This window comes from Cupressus sempervirens, chromosome 6 (genome assembly GCF_028749045.1).
Source record: "Cupressus sempervirens isolate cs-2001-9-10 chromosome 6, ASM2874904v1, whole genome shotgun sequence".
Taxonomy (NCBI): domain Eukaryota; kingdom Viridiplantae; phylum Streptophyta; class Pinopsida; order Cupressales; family Cupressaceae; genus Cupressus; species Cupressus sempervirens.
This window is the reverse complement of record NC_143123.1, coordinates 456328549-456348244: the sequence shown is the minus strand read 5'-3', so window position 1 is coordinate 456348244 and position 19696 is coordinate 456328549.

The following is a 19696-nucleotide window of genomic DNA, read 5'->3' as shown; positions in this document are numbered from 1 at the left end:
AATTGAGTTAGTTATGTGTGATAAGATCAAACTAGGTGACTACTAAAACAATCAATGATAGATAGTAAGTGGTTTGAATGTTGTTTCATATCAGTACTATATTTAATAGAGTGGTCATAGGATAGTATTAATAGCAATGTCCAAATATTGTGTTTGTGATCGCAACTTATATTATGGATAAGTAAATGTAGTTTATTAGACTAGAAGTAATGTTAACATAAGGATCATGTAAACTAAATCAAGTTCTTGAATATGTGATTACGATTTGTAGATCAATGAAAATATTTGAAGTGGTAATGGGATCAATGATTTTTTTGTGAAGTACAAAGGTATTTTCATGATTTGTGAAGAGCATTTGGCATCACATTTCTCGACTTATGCGTTTGAGGTAGATTCTTCAAGAATTTTCTTTTGGTCAAAATGAGTTTAGGAGATGGTTCAATTTCTAAAGTGAGATTCATATGTAAGCTAACACATCCAAAGAAAAATAATTTATAAGTGGTTAGATACATTGTATATTGCCTAATATGATTTTGGATCATTTTAATTTTATGTCTAGGGTTTATTCTAAGGCACTAGAATAGGTTCTATATATTAGAACGTGGAAGAAGAAGTTTTTTGTTGATTGCACTGTTGAAGGATTTGGTGATTAATTAAGTGGATGAATCAAGTGTGATCAAGACAAGGAAGAGCATAGGGTATGGAGAAGAATTTCAGAGCTGAATATGATCTGATTATGTAGAGGTGGTGCAATTTCATAGATCACTTTAGCTATTACTTTCTAGCAATTGTAACAGTGAGATCCCTTAACAAGTGGGATCTTAACATATTCTTAGTGTAGATCCTTTAACAAGGTACAATTCAAGTAGAATGTATAAAGTCCTCTAACAAGGTTGCTTCTAATAGGGAAATGTTAGCATGAATGTTGATAGTATTCCTTTGGGAGAGTCTGTTAGCATATTGGAGAGATGATTGAGTGCTTATGTGTTACATTCATGACTTAGTTTGTCATTGATGTCGACAAATTTTCTTTATAGTTGGAACACTTAGAATTGTAGAGAGTTATGGTCACCATAGTTAGAGGATAAAGAGTTTTCTTCCATAGGGATAGCATCCTGTTGTTGGACATATCTTGATGGTGTATCTAAGTGCACCAAAAGTAATTTGATGATTTGTATGAGTTGTGATAGATATGTTGAAGACAAGTTGTAGACTAATGTGTAGAGAATAAAGTACAGGTATTTGAGTTGTATCTTTTAAGAGAGGTTAAATCTTATTTAGTGGGATTGGATTTTGGTTGAAGGAATGTTCATGGTGATATGTTTGAGATAGTAGAATTCAGTGATCATTATGTGATGGTCATTGAAGTGTAATGTATCATACGTTCACTATTCGGCCAACTAAGTGTTGGAATTTGTTTTGGATGTATACTTGTAATGTAATACCTTTTTGAGGTCCTATATTATTCATTATACATTGGGGAAGCCTCAAGGCCAGATCAATTAGTTATTTTAGGAATTGGTATAAAGGAAAGAAGCTTTTCTTGGATGTAATTGTCTCATTGTGTAATTGTAATGGTATGTGTGTTGGAGATCGAAAGGAGTAATTGAGAGGGGAGGGGTAAATCAATTACCAAAAAAAAACAAATCCAAAAGTCCATTTAAGATGTCAACACAATATAAAACCACTAACTTGTTGTAACTCGGTCAACACTAAGTATTCTGTTGTAGCTCAATTAACTCTGAATATATTACTGTTACTCGATTAGCACTAAACATGTAGATCTTAAGATATTTAAATGTGATTAACCTTACTTAACTTAGCTGTAGAAACATAAATCAAATAACATGAACACACGAGACACCAAGATTTAACTTAGAAACCCAATTTGAGAAAACCACCAATTGCAACTAGTTATTGTTTTTTACTCTTCTGAAGTGTGCCCTGTTAGGAGCCAACTCAATTAAAGGTTACAAAATACAATGTTAGGTGTGCCCCTATTAAAGGATTTAATTCACCCTAATAAGGAGTGGCCTTGTTAGAGGTCTTCAAACACTTCAATCTAGAAATTCCACCTTATTAGAGGATTTAGCAAATAATTGTTTGGCTAACTGTGTTAGGAGATTTGATTCACTGCTACAATTATTAGAGAATAACAATGACTTGACCTAATTGATGATGCAACTATCTTTGCTCATTTAAAATTGTTGTTCTGGCTTGAATAATTGATCCTCCTAGATCTTAATGTTCTTTACAGCTCGGTTAACTTGGATACTCTGATATCCTTCCAATTCGCTTCCTTAATTCATCTTCTTCAATTGCATGCTTCTTTACTCTTCAATCCTCAACTTGACCTTATACTTATATGAATAAAATTATCAAGTTGGCTTGAATATACTTTCAAACAAACAATTTTTATCCCTTAAGCTGGCTAGCATTAACCAATAAATCAATTAAACTCAATATGATGTTAGTCAACTAATATAGAATTGAGTACTCAGTCAACTTAGAGAAACTCTTCATTAACCGACCCAACTTGATCAATACTAATTCTGAACTAACTTTCCTTTGGTAACCAAGTGAACTCGGTCAACTTAGGATCCATGTGAACTTTGCTTTGGTAACCAAGTCTAGGATCTGCCTTCGATGCCTGAGTGAGCTCGGTAAGAACTAACTCTGAAGTTGGTTATAACTGGAACGCTTGACATACATAGGAAATTGTCTTCAATGCCCAAGTGAGCTTGACAATCACTTTCTTTCTCGATAAGGCTTGACATTTTGTGTAACATCAAAGACAACATAAAATTGTATAATTGCTTTCAACAATCTCCCTCTTTGGCATTAATGGCAACACAACATGTCCTAGTACAATGAATTTTTAGAGAAAAACATAAGCAAGGATAATATCCTTAGTTTCATTTTGATTCTCATCAATGAGAACTCCCTCTATTAGTAGGAACTCCCATTGACATCAATCGCTTCCTCTGGAACGATTCTCTAATTTCTCTAATTGTAATTTCTCCCTTTGACAAAAAAACTCTCCTTCTTTACTGATATAATTTTTTTGATCTGATATAACATCAAACTCTCCCTCTTTGACATCTCATGCCAAATATAAATATCAATGGATATGCCATGTACCTAATGTACTTATTCATATACAATCTGCTCTAACAATACTATATCAACCCAACTGATCTTCAAATGCTCGGTTGATGCATCACTAAAATCTGATTAGTGAGCTTCAGATAGGGGAATAACCCCTAACTTACCTCTTAGATACAAAAATACATCCTTAGGTAATGGCTTGGTGAATATGTCTGCAATTAGTTCCTTTGTATTCACATATTCCAATCTCACCTCCTTTTCTTGCACTAATTCTCTTAGAAAATGATACTTTATTGTAATGTGCTTAGTCTTGGTATACATCACTGGATTCTTGGAAATGTTAATTGCACTGGTATTATCATATAATATAGCTATTGGATCCTTGATTTCTTCCTTCATACCTTCCATCAGTTGCTTGAAGCAAATGATTTTGGAACAATTAACTATTGCTGCAACATATCCTACTTTTGTTGTGGACTGAGAGATGCAATTTCACTTCTTGCTTGTCCAAGACACTAGCCTCTTTCCAAGAAAGAATGCTCCACCACTAGTGCTTTTCTTGTCATCAATACTTCCTACCCAATCAACATCAGTGAAGGCTTTCAATTCAAAGTTGCCTCCTTTCTTATACCACAAACCATAATCTTCAATACCTTTTAGATACTTCATGGTTATTTTTATTGTCATCATATGGTTTTCCCTTGCATTGGCAAAGAATCTTGTCACCATACCAACTACTAATGCAATATCAGGTCTTGTGTGCACCGCATAATGAAGTTTTCCAATAATTGATCTATATGTAATCTGATCTACCCCTTTGGAATCATCATTTTTGGAAAGCTTATGTTTGTTCCAACTGGTTTGGAATCTTCCATTCCAAATTTCTTCAATATCTCCTTGATGTACTTTGATTGAGTAATGTAGGTACCATCTTTCTTCTATTAAAATTGCAAGCCAACAAAGAATTTAATCTCTCCAAACATTGACATTGCAAATTCTTTACTTGTTTCCTCAGAAAATTATTTGCATAAATCATCATGTCCAGTGAATAATGTATCATATATAAAGATTCTAGCTAGCATTATCTTCTTATCCGGTCCTTCCTTGATGTATAGGTGGTTGTTGTCATTTGTCCTTTGAAAACCAATCTTTACTAGATGAATGTGCAATCTTTCATACCAGGCTGTAGGAGCTTGTTTGAGACCATATAAATCTTTTTGTAGTCTACAAACCATATCCCTTTTGTTAGGATTAATGAAACCTTCAGGTTTCTCAATGTAGACTTCTTCTTCTAGGATTCCATTCATGAAAGATGACTTCACATCCATCTGATATACTTTGAATCCTTTATGAGTAGCATAAGAAAGTAGTGTTCTAACACCTTCAAGTCTTATAATAGGAGAAAAAGTCTCTCCATAATCAATACCTTATTCTTGAGAATAACCTTTGCAAACTAATCTTGCCTTATTTCTTGAAAATACTCCATTCTCATTCAACTTGTTTCTGAATACCCATTTTGTGCCAATTACATTTTTGTCCTTGGGTGTAGTAACAAGAGTCCAAGTTTTGTTCCTTTTAATTTGATCAATCTCTTCATTCATTGCCTCAATCCAATTTTCATTTTCTAATGCATCTTTAATAGTTCTAGGTTCAAACTCAGTATGAAAACATGCACCTTTTAATTTATTCCTTATCATTGTGCCTTTAGACTATCTCTAATGATTTACTTGGGTGCATGATGTCTTCTGACATATCTAGCAAGTCTAGGTGCCTTCTTTCTAAATTCACTTGGTTCACCATGCTCAAAATGATCTTTTGAATCATGCTCAGGTCCCAATGTCTATGACTCAAGTCCTTCAAACTATGACTCAGTTTGTTGAAACTCGGGTCCTTCTAACTGTGACTTGGGTCCTTCTGACTTTGGCTCAGGTTGCACTAGCTACAACTTGGGTTGAACTAGAGATTTAGGGGACTTGGGTGGTGAAGATTTTTGATTTCTAATTGCATTTTCTTAAACTTCACGTAAAGTATCAGGTTCATAGTAAACAATTTTTTTGTAGTTTTCTGGTTCTTTTCTACTTTGTTCCTCACTCTTTTTAGCAAACTCATCAATTTTGACATGTGCACTTTCTATGACTTTGTGGGTAGAAAGATTCAAACATTTATATGCTTTGCTCTTGTTAGAGTATCCCAAGAATATTCCTTCATCACTTTTGACGTCAAATTTTCCTTTCTTGGATTCTTTCAAGATATAACATTTGCTTCCAAATACTTTGAAATAACAAAAATTAGGTTTATAGCCATTCCATAATTCATAAGGTGTTTGATCTGAGTCCTTCAACTGAACTTGATTCAAGGTATGAACTATTGTGTTGATTGCTTCCTTCCAATATTTGATTGCAACATTTTTCTCTATCATTAGTGTCCTTGCATAATCCATGTTAGATCTATTTCTTCTTTATGTTATGCCATTCTGCTGAGGTGTACTAGGTGCAGATACGTACCTTTTGATTCCTCTTTCATTGTAGAATTTATTGAATTCATTTGACATAAATTCTCCTCCTCTATTTGAATTCTCCTCCTCTTTCATGTTTTTTTCTCCACTCTAGCCAAACCACTTGAATTTTTGAAATGCTTCAGATTTATCTTTTTGGTACATAACTATCATCATCCTAGAACAATCATCAACAAATAAAATAAAGTACTTATCTCCAAAGTAGCTTTCTATGCCAATGGGTCCACAAAGAGATATATATGAATCGGCTCCAGAACTTCTTTAGAATGATAATTCTTGCTTTTGAAACTTGTCTTTCCCATATTTCCAAGTTGACAATTTTTGCACATGCCCATATCAGGTTTCTTTAGACTAGGAATGCCTCTCACTCTTTTGTTCTTGCATATGTTGACTAGGTTATCAAAATTCACATGACACAACCTTTTATGCCATAACCAGCTCTCCTCTAATTGAGCTAGGAAACATGAACATTTAGTTAGATCTAGATAGAATAGATTAACTTTTGTTTGATTGCTAGTCCCAACTAGATTTCCTTTCCCATCCACCATCTTGGCCATGAATTCTACCTTGAATCTAATGTTGTTCAATTGTGCTGCACTAAGTAGATTTTGTTTCAATCCTTCAACCCAATAAGCATTATCACACCTAAGTTCATTAGTCAATGTAATGCAACCTTTTCCTTTTACATAACAAGGTTCATCATTTCCAAATCTAACACTCCCACCATCATAGTGTTCCAAGTTCTCAAATTTAGATTTATCACCAATCATGGTGAGAACAACCACTATCAATAATTTATGTGTTATTCTTGCTAATATGAGAAATGAGGGCCATCTTATCATTTTCATCATCTTTGATAGCAATATAAACCATTTTATCTTCATCACTACTATCAAAATCTTTAGCCATGTAACAAAATTTCTTACCTTTATCCTTGTAGTCTTTGTAGCTTTTGAAGTCTTTCTGGCCTTTGAAATTGTCATGCTTCTTTTCTTCTTTTCCTTCTTTGTTTGGACACCTTGCAACAATGTGACCAACTTCTTCATAAGAAAAATAGACTAGAGGTATTGTACCTTTGTACTTTCCTTTGCCTTTAGGGAATCTTCTTGCAAGTAGGGCTTCAATGAATTCAAGGTCATCATCAAAATTATTTTCATCTTCATTTTCAAACTTTCTTATTTTGGATTTTACACTTTTCTTATTGAGTGATAGCTTGGCTTGAAATGCAAACTCAATGCTATTAGAGTTAGGAACATAATTATCAAAGTTATCTAACTCAAAGGATGACAACCATCCCACTAGTGCATCCAAAGTTATATCATTTTTAGGATCACATCTCATCTCTTGAATAGCTAACACTCTAATTGCATAAATAGGAAGAAGAGTTTTGAGTACCTTGCTAACTATTGTCACATCATCTATTTCCCCTTTGGACGCTCTAATTGCACTTACACTTGCTTTGATTCTTTCAATGTGTATAATCCACAATGAGTTCTCACCAAAATGTATGATGAACAAAAAGTGTGTATCAAAATGTAGGGGGATGAAAGAAACATAAGGTCTACCTCTAAGTCTAAATTCCCAAAGGAGAGATCCAAATCAATCAACCTAAAAAAGGTTAATTGCACAAAAGAATCAATCTATGGAGAATATTAATAAAGGAGGAAACCTTATATTTTGTTATAGAAAATATGTATTGAAACCTTGATTGAATTGAAAATAAATACTAACCTTGAATTAGGGTAAATCTGGAAAATGTTTTTTTTCTGATGTCTGTGAATAGTTTCGATAAATCTTGCAACTAAATCTAGACTAGAAATGTAGAAATAGAGAAAAGCTAGAAACCTTTTGTCTTTCTGAAGAAGGTTGACCTTGACCCAAAGTTGGGGTAAGATCTCACCCCTTTATTTTCAACCTTGACCTACATTGCTCTGATGGAAATTCTATTCACGGATCCTAAAAGTTTGCCAAAAAGGGTACTCAAATCTGTACTGATATTCGTTGCCCCACACATGCTCTTGCAAGAAAAAGGGTTTTATTTTTTGGAATAGGGTTTTGCCTTGGTCAAACTCTGGTTTGGAATCAACCTTGAAATTAAAATTTCAATATAGATAAACAAAGTAAATGGAACTATTCACCTTGCTTATGTTGTAATCCTCGTGGAGGATTTGAATCCTTGAATCGACAAGTATGGATGCTCCAAATGAATGTAGAATTGAATTTAGGATGTCTCAAATCAATTGCATTAGATCTTCAACACCAATCTTGAATGGATATTGGAATAGAAAGAAGCTTGAATGAATGTGGATGTTGGAATCTTCAACAAGAGGGCTCCAAAGAGATTAAATCCTTCAATAGCTACCAATGCATCTCCTTGATGAATTGAATTCTTGAATTCTTGGATGCTTGATCATGAAAGTGTATTGTAGAAAAATTGGATCATTGAAAAACTTCCTCCTCCTCTCCAAATGAGAGAGGAAGGCTTCCTTTTATACTAATCTAGGGCATGAACTTCTAGAGAGGTTGACATAGGAGAATTAAATTCCAATTAAGCCTTAACCCCTAAAAATGGACCTAAATTAAATACAACTTAAGAGCTTACCATTTTGAAATCCAAAATAATCAACTCGGAAGCAGGAAATAAAACTTTCCAAAGCTCAATATCATGAAACCTTCGGAATATGATATTTGGACCTAGGGTCAGGGTCAAGGTCAATGTTGACCTAGGTTAGGGTCAAGGTCATCCTTAACCTAGGTTAAGATCAAGGTTGTCCTTGACCCAAAAAGTCAAAGATCTCATATCTTTAGAAAATACTACAAGAAAAGAGCTGGAAGCAAGGGAGAGAGAAGCAAAACAAGGGCAAAAGGTCAGATCTAGTAAAATACCCACTCAAGGCACTTGACATGATCCCAAACCACCTACTTAGAGGGCTAAACCCATCCTAAATGGAAGTGCTTCCATTTTCTGATGATACATTTAGCCCCCACTTTAGCAAGAGTATGGACTTGATGCAAACTCTTGGTAAAGGAGATCATAATGAATAGATAATCTTATTGAAATCAAAGTGACAAAGATACTCTCAAGTGCCCAGGGACTCAAGTCCTCATCAACTCCAAGATCACAATACGAGAGACATCTCTAGAAGGAAGAGAGAGAGAGAGAGATTATCTCACCCAATGAGAATTTATGTCCCATTGTGAACCACACAAGGAAATAGTGCAATTGGAAAGATGGAATTGATCCACCTAGTGAATATGCCTACTCACTAGTCAACCCATCAAAGATTCACCCTTAGGAATATTCTATTCCATGAGAGTAAAACCAAAAGTAAAAGAGATCCAACCTTAAGGATACCTTTGACCTTATGGGATCAAAGGATTTTGAGACAGGAGGGATCAAGAGATCCTATAAAAATAAAAAATCCATGCTTTAAGGATGAGGGAGAGAAGTACCTTGAAATTTTATTTATATATATATATATATATATATATAGAAAGTGCATGTGTGCAATAACTGAGCAAAGCATATGCAATGTAAGATATGAAAATATATGGATGAATAGGATTTAGAATAATGCACAAGAAATAGACCCTAAACCCATATTTTTATACATACACATGAATTGTAAGGAGACAAAGTGTTTAAAAATATGGGTTTAGGATATCTTTTATGTGCATTATTGTAAATCCTATTCATTCATATATTTTTATATCTTACATTTTGGTGAACCCAACGTAAATGTGTGTGTGTGTGTGTGTGTGTGTGTGTGTGAGAGAGAGAGAGAGAGAGAGAGAGATAGATAGATAGAGAGAGAGAGAGAGAGAGAGAGAGAGAGAGAGAGAGAGAGAGAGAGAGAGAGAGAGAGAGAGAGAGAGAGAGAGAGAGATTATCTCACCCAATGAGAATTTATGTCCCATTGTGAACCACACAAGGAAATAGTGCAACTGGAAAGATGGAATTGATCCACCTAGTGAATATGCCTACTCACTAGTTAGCCCATCAAAGATTCACCCTTAGGAATATTCTATTCCATGAGAGTAAAACCAAAAGTAAAAGAGATCCAACCTTAAGGACACCTTCGACCTTATGGGATCAAAGGATTTTGAGCAAAGCATATGCAATGTAAGATATGAAAATATATGGATGAATAGGATCTAGAATAATGCACAAGAAATAGACCCTAAACCCATATTTTTATACATACATATGAATTGTAAGGAGACAAAGTGTATAAAAATATGGGTTTAGGATATCTTTTATGTGCATTATTGTAAATCCTATTCATTCATATATTTGTATATCTTACATTTTGGTGAACCTGACGTAAATGTGTGTGTGTGTGTGTGTGTGTGTGTGTGTGTGTGTGTGTGTGAGAGAGAGAGAGAGAGAGAGAGAGAGAGAGAGAGAGAGAGAGAGAGAGAGAGATTATCTCACCCAATGAGAATTTGTGTCCCATTGTGAACTACACAAGGAAATAGTGCAACTGGAAAGATGGAATTGATCCACCTAGTGAATGTGCCTACTCACTAGTCAACCCATCAAAGATTCACCCTTAGGAATATTCTATTCCATGAGAGTAAAACCAAAAGTAAAATAACCTTAATGACACCTTCAACCTTATGGGATCAAAGGATTTTGAGACTGGAGGGATCAAGAGATCCTATAAAAATAAAAAATCCATGCTTTAAGGATTAATCATTAATCCATAAAGGGAGAGGAGTACCTTGAAAAAAAAAATATTGAAAGTGCATGTGTGCAACAACTGAGCAGAGCGTATGCAGTGTAAGATATAAAAATATATGGATGAATAGGATTTAGAATTATGCACAAGAAATAGACCCTAAACCCATTTTATACATACATATGAATTGTAAGGAGATTAAGTGTATTAAAATATGGGTTTAGGATATCTTTTATGTGCATTATTGTATATCTTATTCATTCATATATTTTTATATCTTACATTTTGGTGAGCCTGATATAAATAAAAAATGCAACCTTCTAATCTAGAATACATAATAAGTATCCAATACATGCAAGATCTAACACCATAAAAGAGAGTTGTCTATCGCAGGTCCAACAAAATGTATGATCCACAACAAGTGCTCACCAAAATGTATAATCAACAAAAAGTGTGTATCAAAATGTAGAGGGGTGAAAGAAATGTAAGATCTACCTCTAAATCCAAATTCCTAAAGGAGAAATCAAATTGATCAACAAAAAAAAGGTTAATTGCAAAAAATAATCAATCTATGGAGAATATGAATAAAGGAAAATACCTTATATTTTGTTATAGAAAATATGTATTGAAATCTTGATTGAATTGAAAAAAAATACTAACCTTGAAGTAGGGTAAATCTGGAAAATGCTATTTTCTGATGTCTGTGTATAGTTTTAGGAAATCTTGCAACTAGATCTAGAATAGAAATGTAGAAATAGAGAAAACCTAGAAACCTTTTGTCTTCCTAAAGAAGGTCAACTTTGACCCAAAGCTGGGGTAAGATCTTACCCCTTTATTTCTTACCTTGACTTGCACTGCTCTAACAAAAATTATGTTTACGGATCCAGAAAGTTTTCCAAATAAGTTACTCAAATCTACACTAATATTCATTGTCCCACACCTGCTCCTACAAGAAAAAGGGTTTTGTTTGTTGGATGAGGGGATTTCCTTAGTTAAACCCCAGTTTGGATTCAAACTTGAAATTGAAATTGCAATATAGATAAACAAAGTAAATGGAACTATTCACCTTGCTTATGTTGTAATCCTTATGGAGGATTCGAATCCTTGAATCCAAAAGTATGGATGCTCCAAATGAAAGTAGAATTGAATGCAGGATGTCTCAAATAAATTGCATTAGATCTTCAATACCAATCTGGAATGGATCTTGGAATAAAAGAAAGCTTGAATGAATGTGGATGTTCAAAATTTCAACAAGATGGCTCCAAAGAGATTAGATCCTTCAATAGTTGTCAATGGATCTCCTTGATGAATTGAATGCTTGAATGCTTGGAAGCTTGATCATAAAAGTGTATTGTAGAAAAATTGGATCATAGAAAACTTCCTCCTCCTCTCCAAATGAGAGAGGAAGGCTTCCTTCTATACTAGTCTAGGGTACAAACTTCTAGAGAGGTTAACATAGGAGAATTAAATTCCAATTAAGCCTTAACCCCTAAAAATGGACCTAAATTAAATACAATATAAGATTTTATCATTCTAAAATCCAAAATAGCTGACCCGGAAGTGGGAAATAGAACTTTCCAAAGCTTGATATCTCGAAACCTCTGGAATCTAAAATTTGGACCTAGGGTCAAGGTTGAGGTCAACTTTGACCTAGGTTAAGGTTGAGATCATCCTTGACCTAGGTCAAGGTCAAGGTTGACCTTGACCTAGAAGGTTATCCTTGACCCAAAAAGTCAAAGATCTTAGATCTTCAAAGAAGGCTGCCAAAAAAGAGCTGGGAACAGGGGAGAGAGAAGAAAAACAGGGGGAAAAGCTAGATCTAGTTAAATACCCACTCAAGATGCTTTCTATGACCCTAGATCATCTACTTGGAGGGCTAAATTAGTCCTAAATGGAAGTGCTTCTATTTTGCAATGATACACACTATATTGTGCAATGTTTTCATCTTCTCTCACTTCATCTGATCAAATTGACCTCTTAGAATTTTTGCCTTAGCTCTCCTCACATTATCATCTCCTCCATATATATCTTTCATCTTGTTCCACATTTCATGAGTAGTAGAACAATCTTTGACTTCATCAAATTCAACATAATTGAGAGTAGAGGCAATTTCAATCATCATTATGTTATGATTCTTCTTTTCCACAATTTGATCCATAGACAAAGGTCCAATAGGTGTCATATATTTTTTATCCAGATATTTTAGGCCTGTGTCTCCAATGGTTTCCAAATGTAGCTTTATAAGTTTGTCGCATGCTTAGAAGTTATCTCTATTTAGCTTCGGAGTCTCCCTTCTGTAAGACATCTTGATATTTAGCTTAGATCCTTGAAACCTTATTTGCAAGCACCAAATGCTCTGATACCAATTATTGGAAATGGAAAGGAGTAATTGAGAGGGGAGGGGAGAATCAATTACCACAAAAAAAAATCCAAAAGTTCCTTTAATATTTCAACACAATATAAAACCACTAACTTGTTGTAACTTGGTTAACACTGAATATTTTGTTGTAGCTTAGTTAACACTAAATATATTATTGTTACTTGGTTAGCACTGAACATGCAGATCTTAAGATATTTAAATGTGATTAACCTTACTTAACTTAGTTATAGAAACATAAGGAAAATAACATGAACACATGAGATAGGTAACTTAGTTATAGAAACATAATGAAAATAACATGAACACATGAGACACCAAGATTTAATGTGGAAACCCAATTTGGGAAAACCGCCAATTGTAACTAGTTACTATTTTTCACTCTTCTAAAGTGAGTCCTATTAGGAGCCAACCCAGTTAATGGTTACAAAACACATTGTTAGGTGTGACCATGTCAAAGGAATTAATTCACCTTGTTAGGAGTGGCCTTGTTAGAGGTCTTCAGACACTTCAATCTAGAAATGCCACCTTGTTAGAGGATTTGGAAAATAGTTGTTAGGCTAACTCTATTAGGAGATTTGATTCACTACTAGAATTATTAGAGAGTAACAATAACTTGACCTAATTGTTGATGCAACTATCTTTGCTGATTTCAAATCTCTATTCTAGCTTAAATACTTGATCCTCCTTGATCACAATGCTCTTTGCAATTTAACTAATGCAGATACTTTGATATCCTTCCAATTTGCTTCCTTAATTCATCTTCTTCAATCCCATGCTTCTTCACTCTTCAATCCTCAACTTGACCTTATACCTAAATGAATAAACTTATCAAGTTGTCTTGAATATTCTTTCAAATAAACAATTTTCATCTGTTAAGTTAGCTAGCATTAACCAATAAATCAATCAAACTCAATATGTTATCAGTCGACTAATATAGAATTGAGTACTCAATCAACTTAAAGAAACTCTTTATTAACCAACCCAACTCAGTCAATATTGATTCTAAACTAATTTTCCTTTGGTAACCGAGTGAAATTGATCAACTCAGGATCCATGCCAAATTTCCTTTGGTAACTGAGTGAACTCAGTTAACATAGGATTTTCCTTTGATGCTTGAGTGAGCTCAGTAAGAACTAACTCTAAACTTGGTTATAACTAGAATGCTTGAAACACATAGGAAACTATCTTCAACACCCGAGTGAGCTCGACAATCATTGAATTGCTCAATAAGGCTTGATATTTTGTGTACCATCAAAGGCAACATACAATTATATAATTTTTTTCAACATTATGAGCTTGGGATTTAAATTTGATGAGATCAGAGTAGAGGATGATGTTGATGATGTGTTGAGATTTTTAAAGCAAGTGTATTGGCAAAGAATTTTGTTGTATTGGTTTATTCACCCTTGGATATGTTATCCTGAGAATTGTTTAGTGAAGACAGTTCTAAAGCAATTTGGGCAATGTGTTAAATTAACTTCTTATTAGCTCCTAATAGAGTTGGAATCTTCTAGTAGGGATTCAAAGTCTCCTAACAAAGGCTACATATACTAATTGTATGTAATTGACTTCTAATAGGGTTATATCCTTTCACAAGGAACTTTTATGTTAGTACATCATCTTGTGTGCATTATTCCCACTAGGTTTTTCCCTTTGATCAAGGGTTTCCCTAGTTAGCAAATATTGTGTCGTTGTGCATGGTTGTTATCTTATGGTTGTTGCATCTATTGGTTACATGATTTAGGTTTGATAAAGTATATTTAAGTTTTTTTAAGTGCATAATTGATTCACCGCCCCACACCCACACCCCCCCCGCCCCCCAAGTTGTATTGGTGTGCTTTACTTTCTAACAATTGGTATTAGAGCATCAGGTCCTTGATCAGGAAGTTTAACATCTTAAGGAGATCCATAGCTACATTTAGGAAGTAAAGTCCAAAATTTTATGGAGAGAACTATGACAATTTGAAACAAAAAATGGAAACTCATTTTCTATGCATGGGAGTTGATTTTTGGATGATCATAAGGGAAAACAAGGCAATGATAGATGACAAAGCTAGATTCATGTACACAAGAGGAGAAAAATGTATTCATGTGCAATATGTATGCTAGAGAAGTATTGCTATCGGCTCTTCCAAAATTAAAATATGTTGAGGTAAAAAGCTTTCAACTTGCACACACAATTTGGATCAAGTTACAAAGTATTTTTAAGGTGATGTATTTGCAAAGAAATCTAAACTTCAAAATTGGAAAGATATTTTTGATAGTGATAGGATGCACAAGGATGAATTAATAAGGGGATATTTTGTTAGGATATATAAGATTGTTTCAAGAATTGAGAGTTGTGATGGAGTTGTTACTGAAGATGATATTTTGTGGAAGATTTTGAAATATTTTCCACCTATTTATGAGAACAAGATACAAACTATTGGATAAATTATTCCTATCACACCCAACTTTACCAATGAGACACTACTTGGGAAGTTGCAAGGATTTGAACAAAGATTGAAGCAAAAATAAGGAATAACTAGGACATAAACCATTTTTTGTGTACAAAAAGACAAACCTATATTAACAAGGAGTGCTAGCATAAGTGGAGATTATGCTATAGAATGGGAAACAAAGCAAGAAGAAGATGAGGATATTGATGAAGGACTTGCATTACATATGAAAAGGGAACCTAAAGGTAGAAAATCTTTTGCTTGCTAGACTTGCAAAGAATTTGGTCATTTCTCATCTCAATGTCTTGAAAGTAAAGAAGGTAAAACCTAGAAAGCATTATAAATCCAAGATTACGCTAGATTTCTTGTTCGCTGATGAATTTGATTTCAAGATGATAAATTTTCCAAAAAGTGATGATGAAGATGATGAAATTGGATTTTTTGTTATTAAAGAACTAAAAAAGATGTAAAAGAAGAGAAAACTTTACTATCACATGTAAAAAAGAAAAAGTTTGAAATTTGGATTATAGATAGTGAGTGCTCTCATCATACAACTGGAGATATGAATAAATTTTTTGAGTTTAAAAGTTATGATGGAGGAGTAGTTGGAGTTGGAAATAAGAGGCTTGTCTTATTAAAGGAAAGATCTATTACTATTGATGGAAAAACTAACCCTAAGGATCTCTATTTTGTTGATGGATAAGGGATGTCAATTGCAATTCATTGATAAGACTTGCATAATCAAAGACAAATATGGTAAATTCATTGGAATAGGTACAAGGACTAAAGATAATGTTTTTCAATTGAATCCTACTAAGATGACATATTTGGTTGCAAAAGTGGATGAAAATTGATTATGGCATAAGAGATTTTGTCACATCAACTTTGATAACATTGTGAAGATTAGTACAATAAATGCATCAAGAGATCTACCTAAGATTGTGAAACCCTCTAACATGGTTTGCAAAGAATATGTTGTGGAAAAATACAAGAAGAGTTAATTTCCAAGCAAGGTATCACTACACTAGTTAAGTTGGAGATTGCACACACCGATTTATGTGGTTCTACAAGAAAAATAACATTCTATGGTGAAATGTATTTTATTCTTATTATTGATGATTTTTCAAGGATGGTGTGGGTAGTATTTCATAGAGATAAATATGAAGCTTTTGAGAAATTCAAGTTATTCAAAAGTAGAGTAGAGAATGAATTAGATTTGAAGATAAAATGGTTGAGATTAGATAGAGGAGGAGTCTTCACTTCAAATGAATGTAACATATTTTTTGAGGATCATGGAATTAAGAGACAACTTTCAGCTCCAAACACACCACACTAGGAAGGAATAGCAGAAAGTAGGAATAGATCAGTTAGTGAGGTAGCTAGAGTTATGTTGTGATGGCCTAATTTTTCACTCAGTTAAATTTTTTTTGTATCTTGTGAAAATTAGGAAGAAACTGGTTTTTAATTGCTTAGGGTTTCTAAAAATGTTGTCATCCTTAAGAGAAAGCCCTAGAACCAATACCATACCCTATGTTTTGATGAATTATTCATAAGGTTGGTGTGCAAGTAGAAAATAAGGATGCTATTAAAACTTAGGTTATAAGTTAAAATTTTCATATCCTTAAGTCCTTTAGTTATTTTTCATATTATAAGTCATATCCCTATGTGATTTTAAGTTGCAACTTTGCGAAATTTTTTCAATCGCAACATCTCCCCATTTTTCCATTTAACTATTTTGATAGCCAGGAAGCCATGAAGAAATCATCAAAAGGGTCATCATAGCATTGCAGGTGTTAATGCTAAATTTCAAGTCAGAGATGTGAAGAGGAGATTAACTAAGGATTGCAAGGTTGTAGCTTGGGATTAGATTAAGATTTTTTAAGTTGTGATGATGCAAATCATAACCATGGCAGTCAAAGTTCTAAGCTATCACTACATCACAGATAGTTAAATTTGAGCTAGGGTTACAATAGAGAAGCAACAATAGCCTTGTGTCATATCTTCACTGACAATAAGATAGATGATGAAATTTGAGTTGTGAAGGTGTGAAAGGTAACCTAGGTAGTCAAGATTAAGGCTATCACTTCATCGCCTATAGTTAAAGATGATATGAGGTTAAGGTAGCAAAGAAGAGATATATAGTCATCGCACCATTGCAATATTTGATCACGAGTTAAATTCTTTGGTTGTGAAGCCGCAAAACAAACTAGTAGTCAATCAGAATAGTTATCGCAACATCGCACAGTTTAAAAGTATTATGTGTCTGGCGGCTGCGAAGTGGTGACAAGGTTAGAAGTTATGGTTTTCGTAGCATCAAGTGTGATAAAGATGTTAAATCATAAGTCATGGAGAAGTTGTAAGGTGATTATTTCAAAGGGTTTCACTACTTTGCAGGCTTAAAGTGATGGTTAAGAATGTGAGCAATGATTTGGAGATAAGTGGTTTTGTGTCGTCGCAAGTATCAAGCTGTGGTTAGATTTCCAAGAAGTGATGTTGCGATAATATGTCAAGTAGTTGTTTCACTAGGTCATTGCAGTTAAAGAAATAAAAAGTTAAAAGGTTGTGAAGCTGTGAGATGGTCAAGTTCTATGAATTTTCTACTTCGCAGGGTGCTCACTCACAACTTGTTTCAATGTTGCAATGCAACAATAAGGTCAGTTTGATGGTCATCGCCAACTCTCCATGGTTAGTATAGGGGAATAATAAAAAGTTGCAAGGAGGCGATAAAGAGTTAGATGATGTTTTTTTTGCTTCATAGGTCCATGCGGTAAATAGGAAGATAGAGTTGCGAAGTGGAGAATGACTTGAAGTGTGACATTAGATGGTGAACCTAGCTATGGAAGAATTAGGTGGCAAAGTTGTGAAATAGTTAGAATAACCCATTTCACATGGTTGCAGCCGGAAACAAAGAAAAAAAGGAAACTTTTGAGAAGTAGAAATTAAGAATTGATTGCCACTTCACAACTTTCAGTGTTAAAGGCATAAGACAAGGCTAAAAAGTGCATGTTCGAGCTGGCAAAAGGGATGATGAGCTGGAGGTACAAACAATGTACAATTTGAAAAATAATGCAACTTCTGAAGAACTAAAAGGATTTCAAGCATGCCAATTTTAATGAAATTAATGTCACAATCTATTTTTAGAAATGGATAAAAATAGAAAGAACAAGGATTTTCATTACCAGTTTCATATTGTTTGATGTTTTAGAGTAGAATCCAACATGCAAAGAAAATTTTAGTATACAGAGTTTGAAATTATTGTGATACTTGAAGCTACGGCACAAAAGGAGGGAGACTTCATCACATAGGTGCAAATTGAGGAAACTGTAGCAAAAGGAAAAATCCCCAACCCTTTTGTAGATGAGTGGTTATAGATTTTACCAGGTTCCTCTAATCTCCAATTGTTAATGACCATACATTTAGAGACGCCTACTATTTTTGCAGAGATGTAGAGGTGCCTACAAGGAACGAAAGTGAGCTATTTTGGTACTTTTACAAGAATAAGGTGGAAAAGGTTCATATTTCCAACCCTTGGACTAGGAATTTGGGGAAGTTGATCATGCTTGAGGTTTTTGTAGATGTTGATTTAGTCAATGCACTGATTAAATCATACAACCTAGTCAATGAAGCATTTCATAGAAGAGATAGAAGTATACTCTGTGCATTGGAAAAAGAAGCATTCATTGAAGCTTTTGACTTGGGAGGACCTATGTCATTACCAATTGACACTGACAAATTCAATGAGAATTTTAGCAATCATAAAAAATTCTACATGGGTAGAGCTATGACTAGACACATCCCAATGTCAAAGAAGGAGAAAGGAGAGATACCAAAGAAGTTGGGAGACTTTAAGCCTCTTGAATATTTTTAGAGATATCTTTAGAACACGATGTTTGGTTTGAACAAAGTCCTAGGTTTAGATGGAACCATGAATGCTACTAGTGCACACTACATCATGGAATTGAACATTCAGGACCTGCACACTAATGTAGGGTATGATTATGCTACATAAATAGCTGGTAGAATTCATGATGAGATTGTTGTAACATAGGAAGGAAGATGGAAAATTATATATTTCATCACTACCCAATGCCCCCCTATGGCAGGCTCCAACTTAAGGAGTGGACCAAGAGTTTCATTGTTTTATCTAAGGGCCTACTCATGCACCTAATTATGTACAAGAATATACAATTCATCAATCAAAGTTACTTTGAGAGTACAGAGGAATGGGAATAGAGACTGCTTGTACAACAATGGATAAGGGTATGGAAAAGATTCTACCCTTATTCAAATACTATTTCTTTTTATAATTATTTTGTATACCATGTTATGAATATGTTAGGGGCTATAATAGAAAGAGTACCTAAGAGTGTTAGGAAATTGGTTAAGCCCAACCTGTGTTATGATGAGGGAAAGCAATTAGGGCATGAATGGGTAATTTTTTTTATTTTTGAAGATTATAGAGTCATTAGGGTTTATGGATACCCTCAGCCCCCACACCTTCTCTCAAAATATGTTCCAAAAAGATTACGAATTTTAGAAGTCTTCTGGCAATTAATTTCATTGAATATAGAAT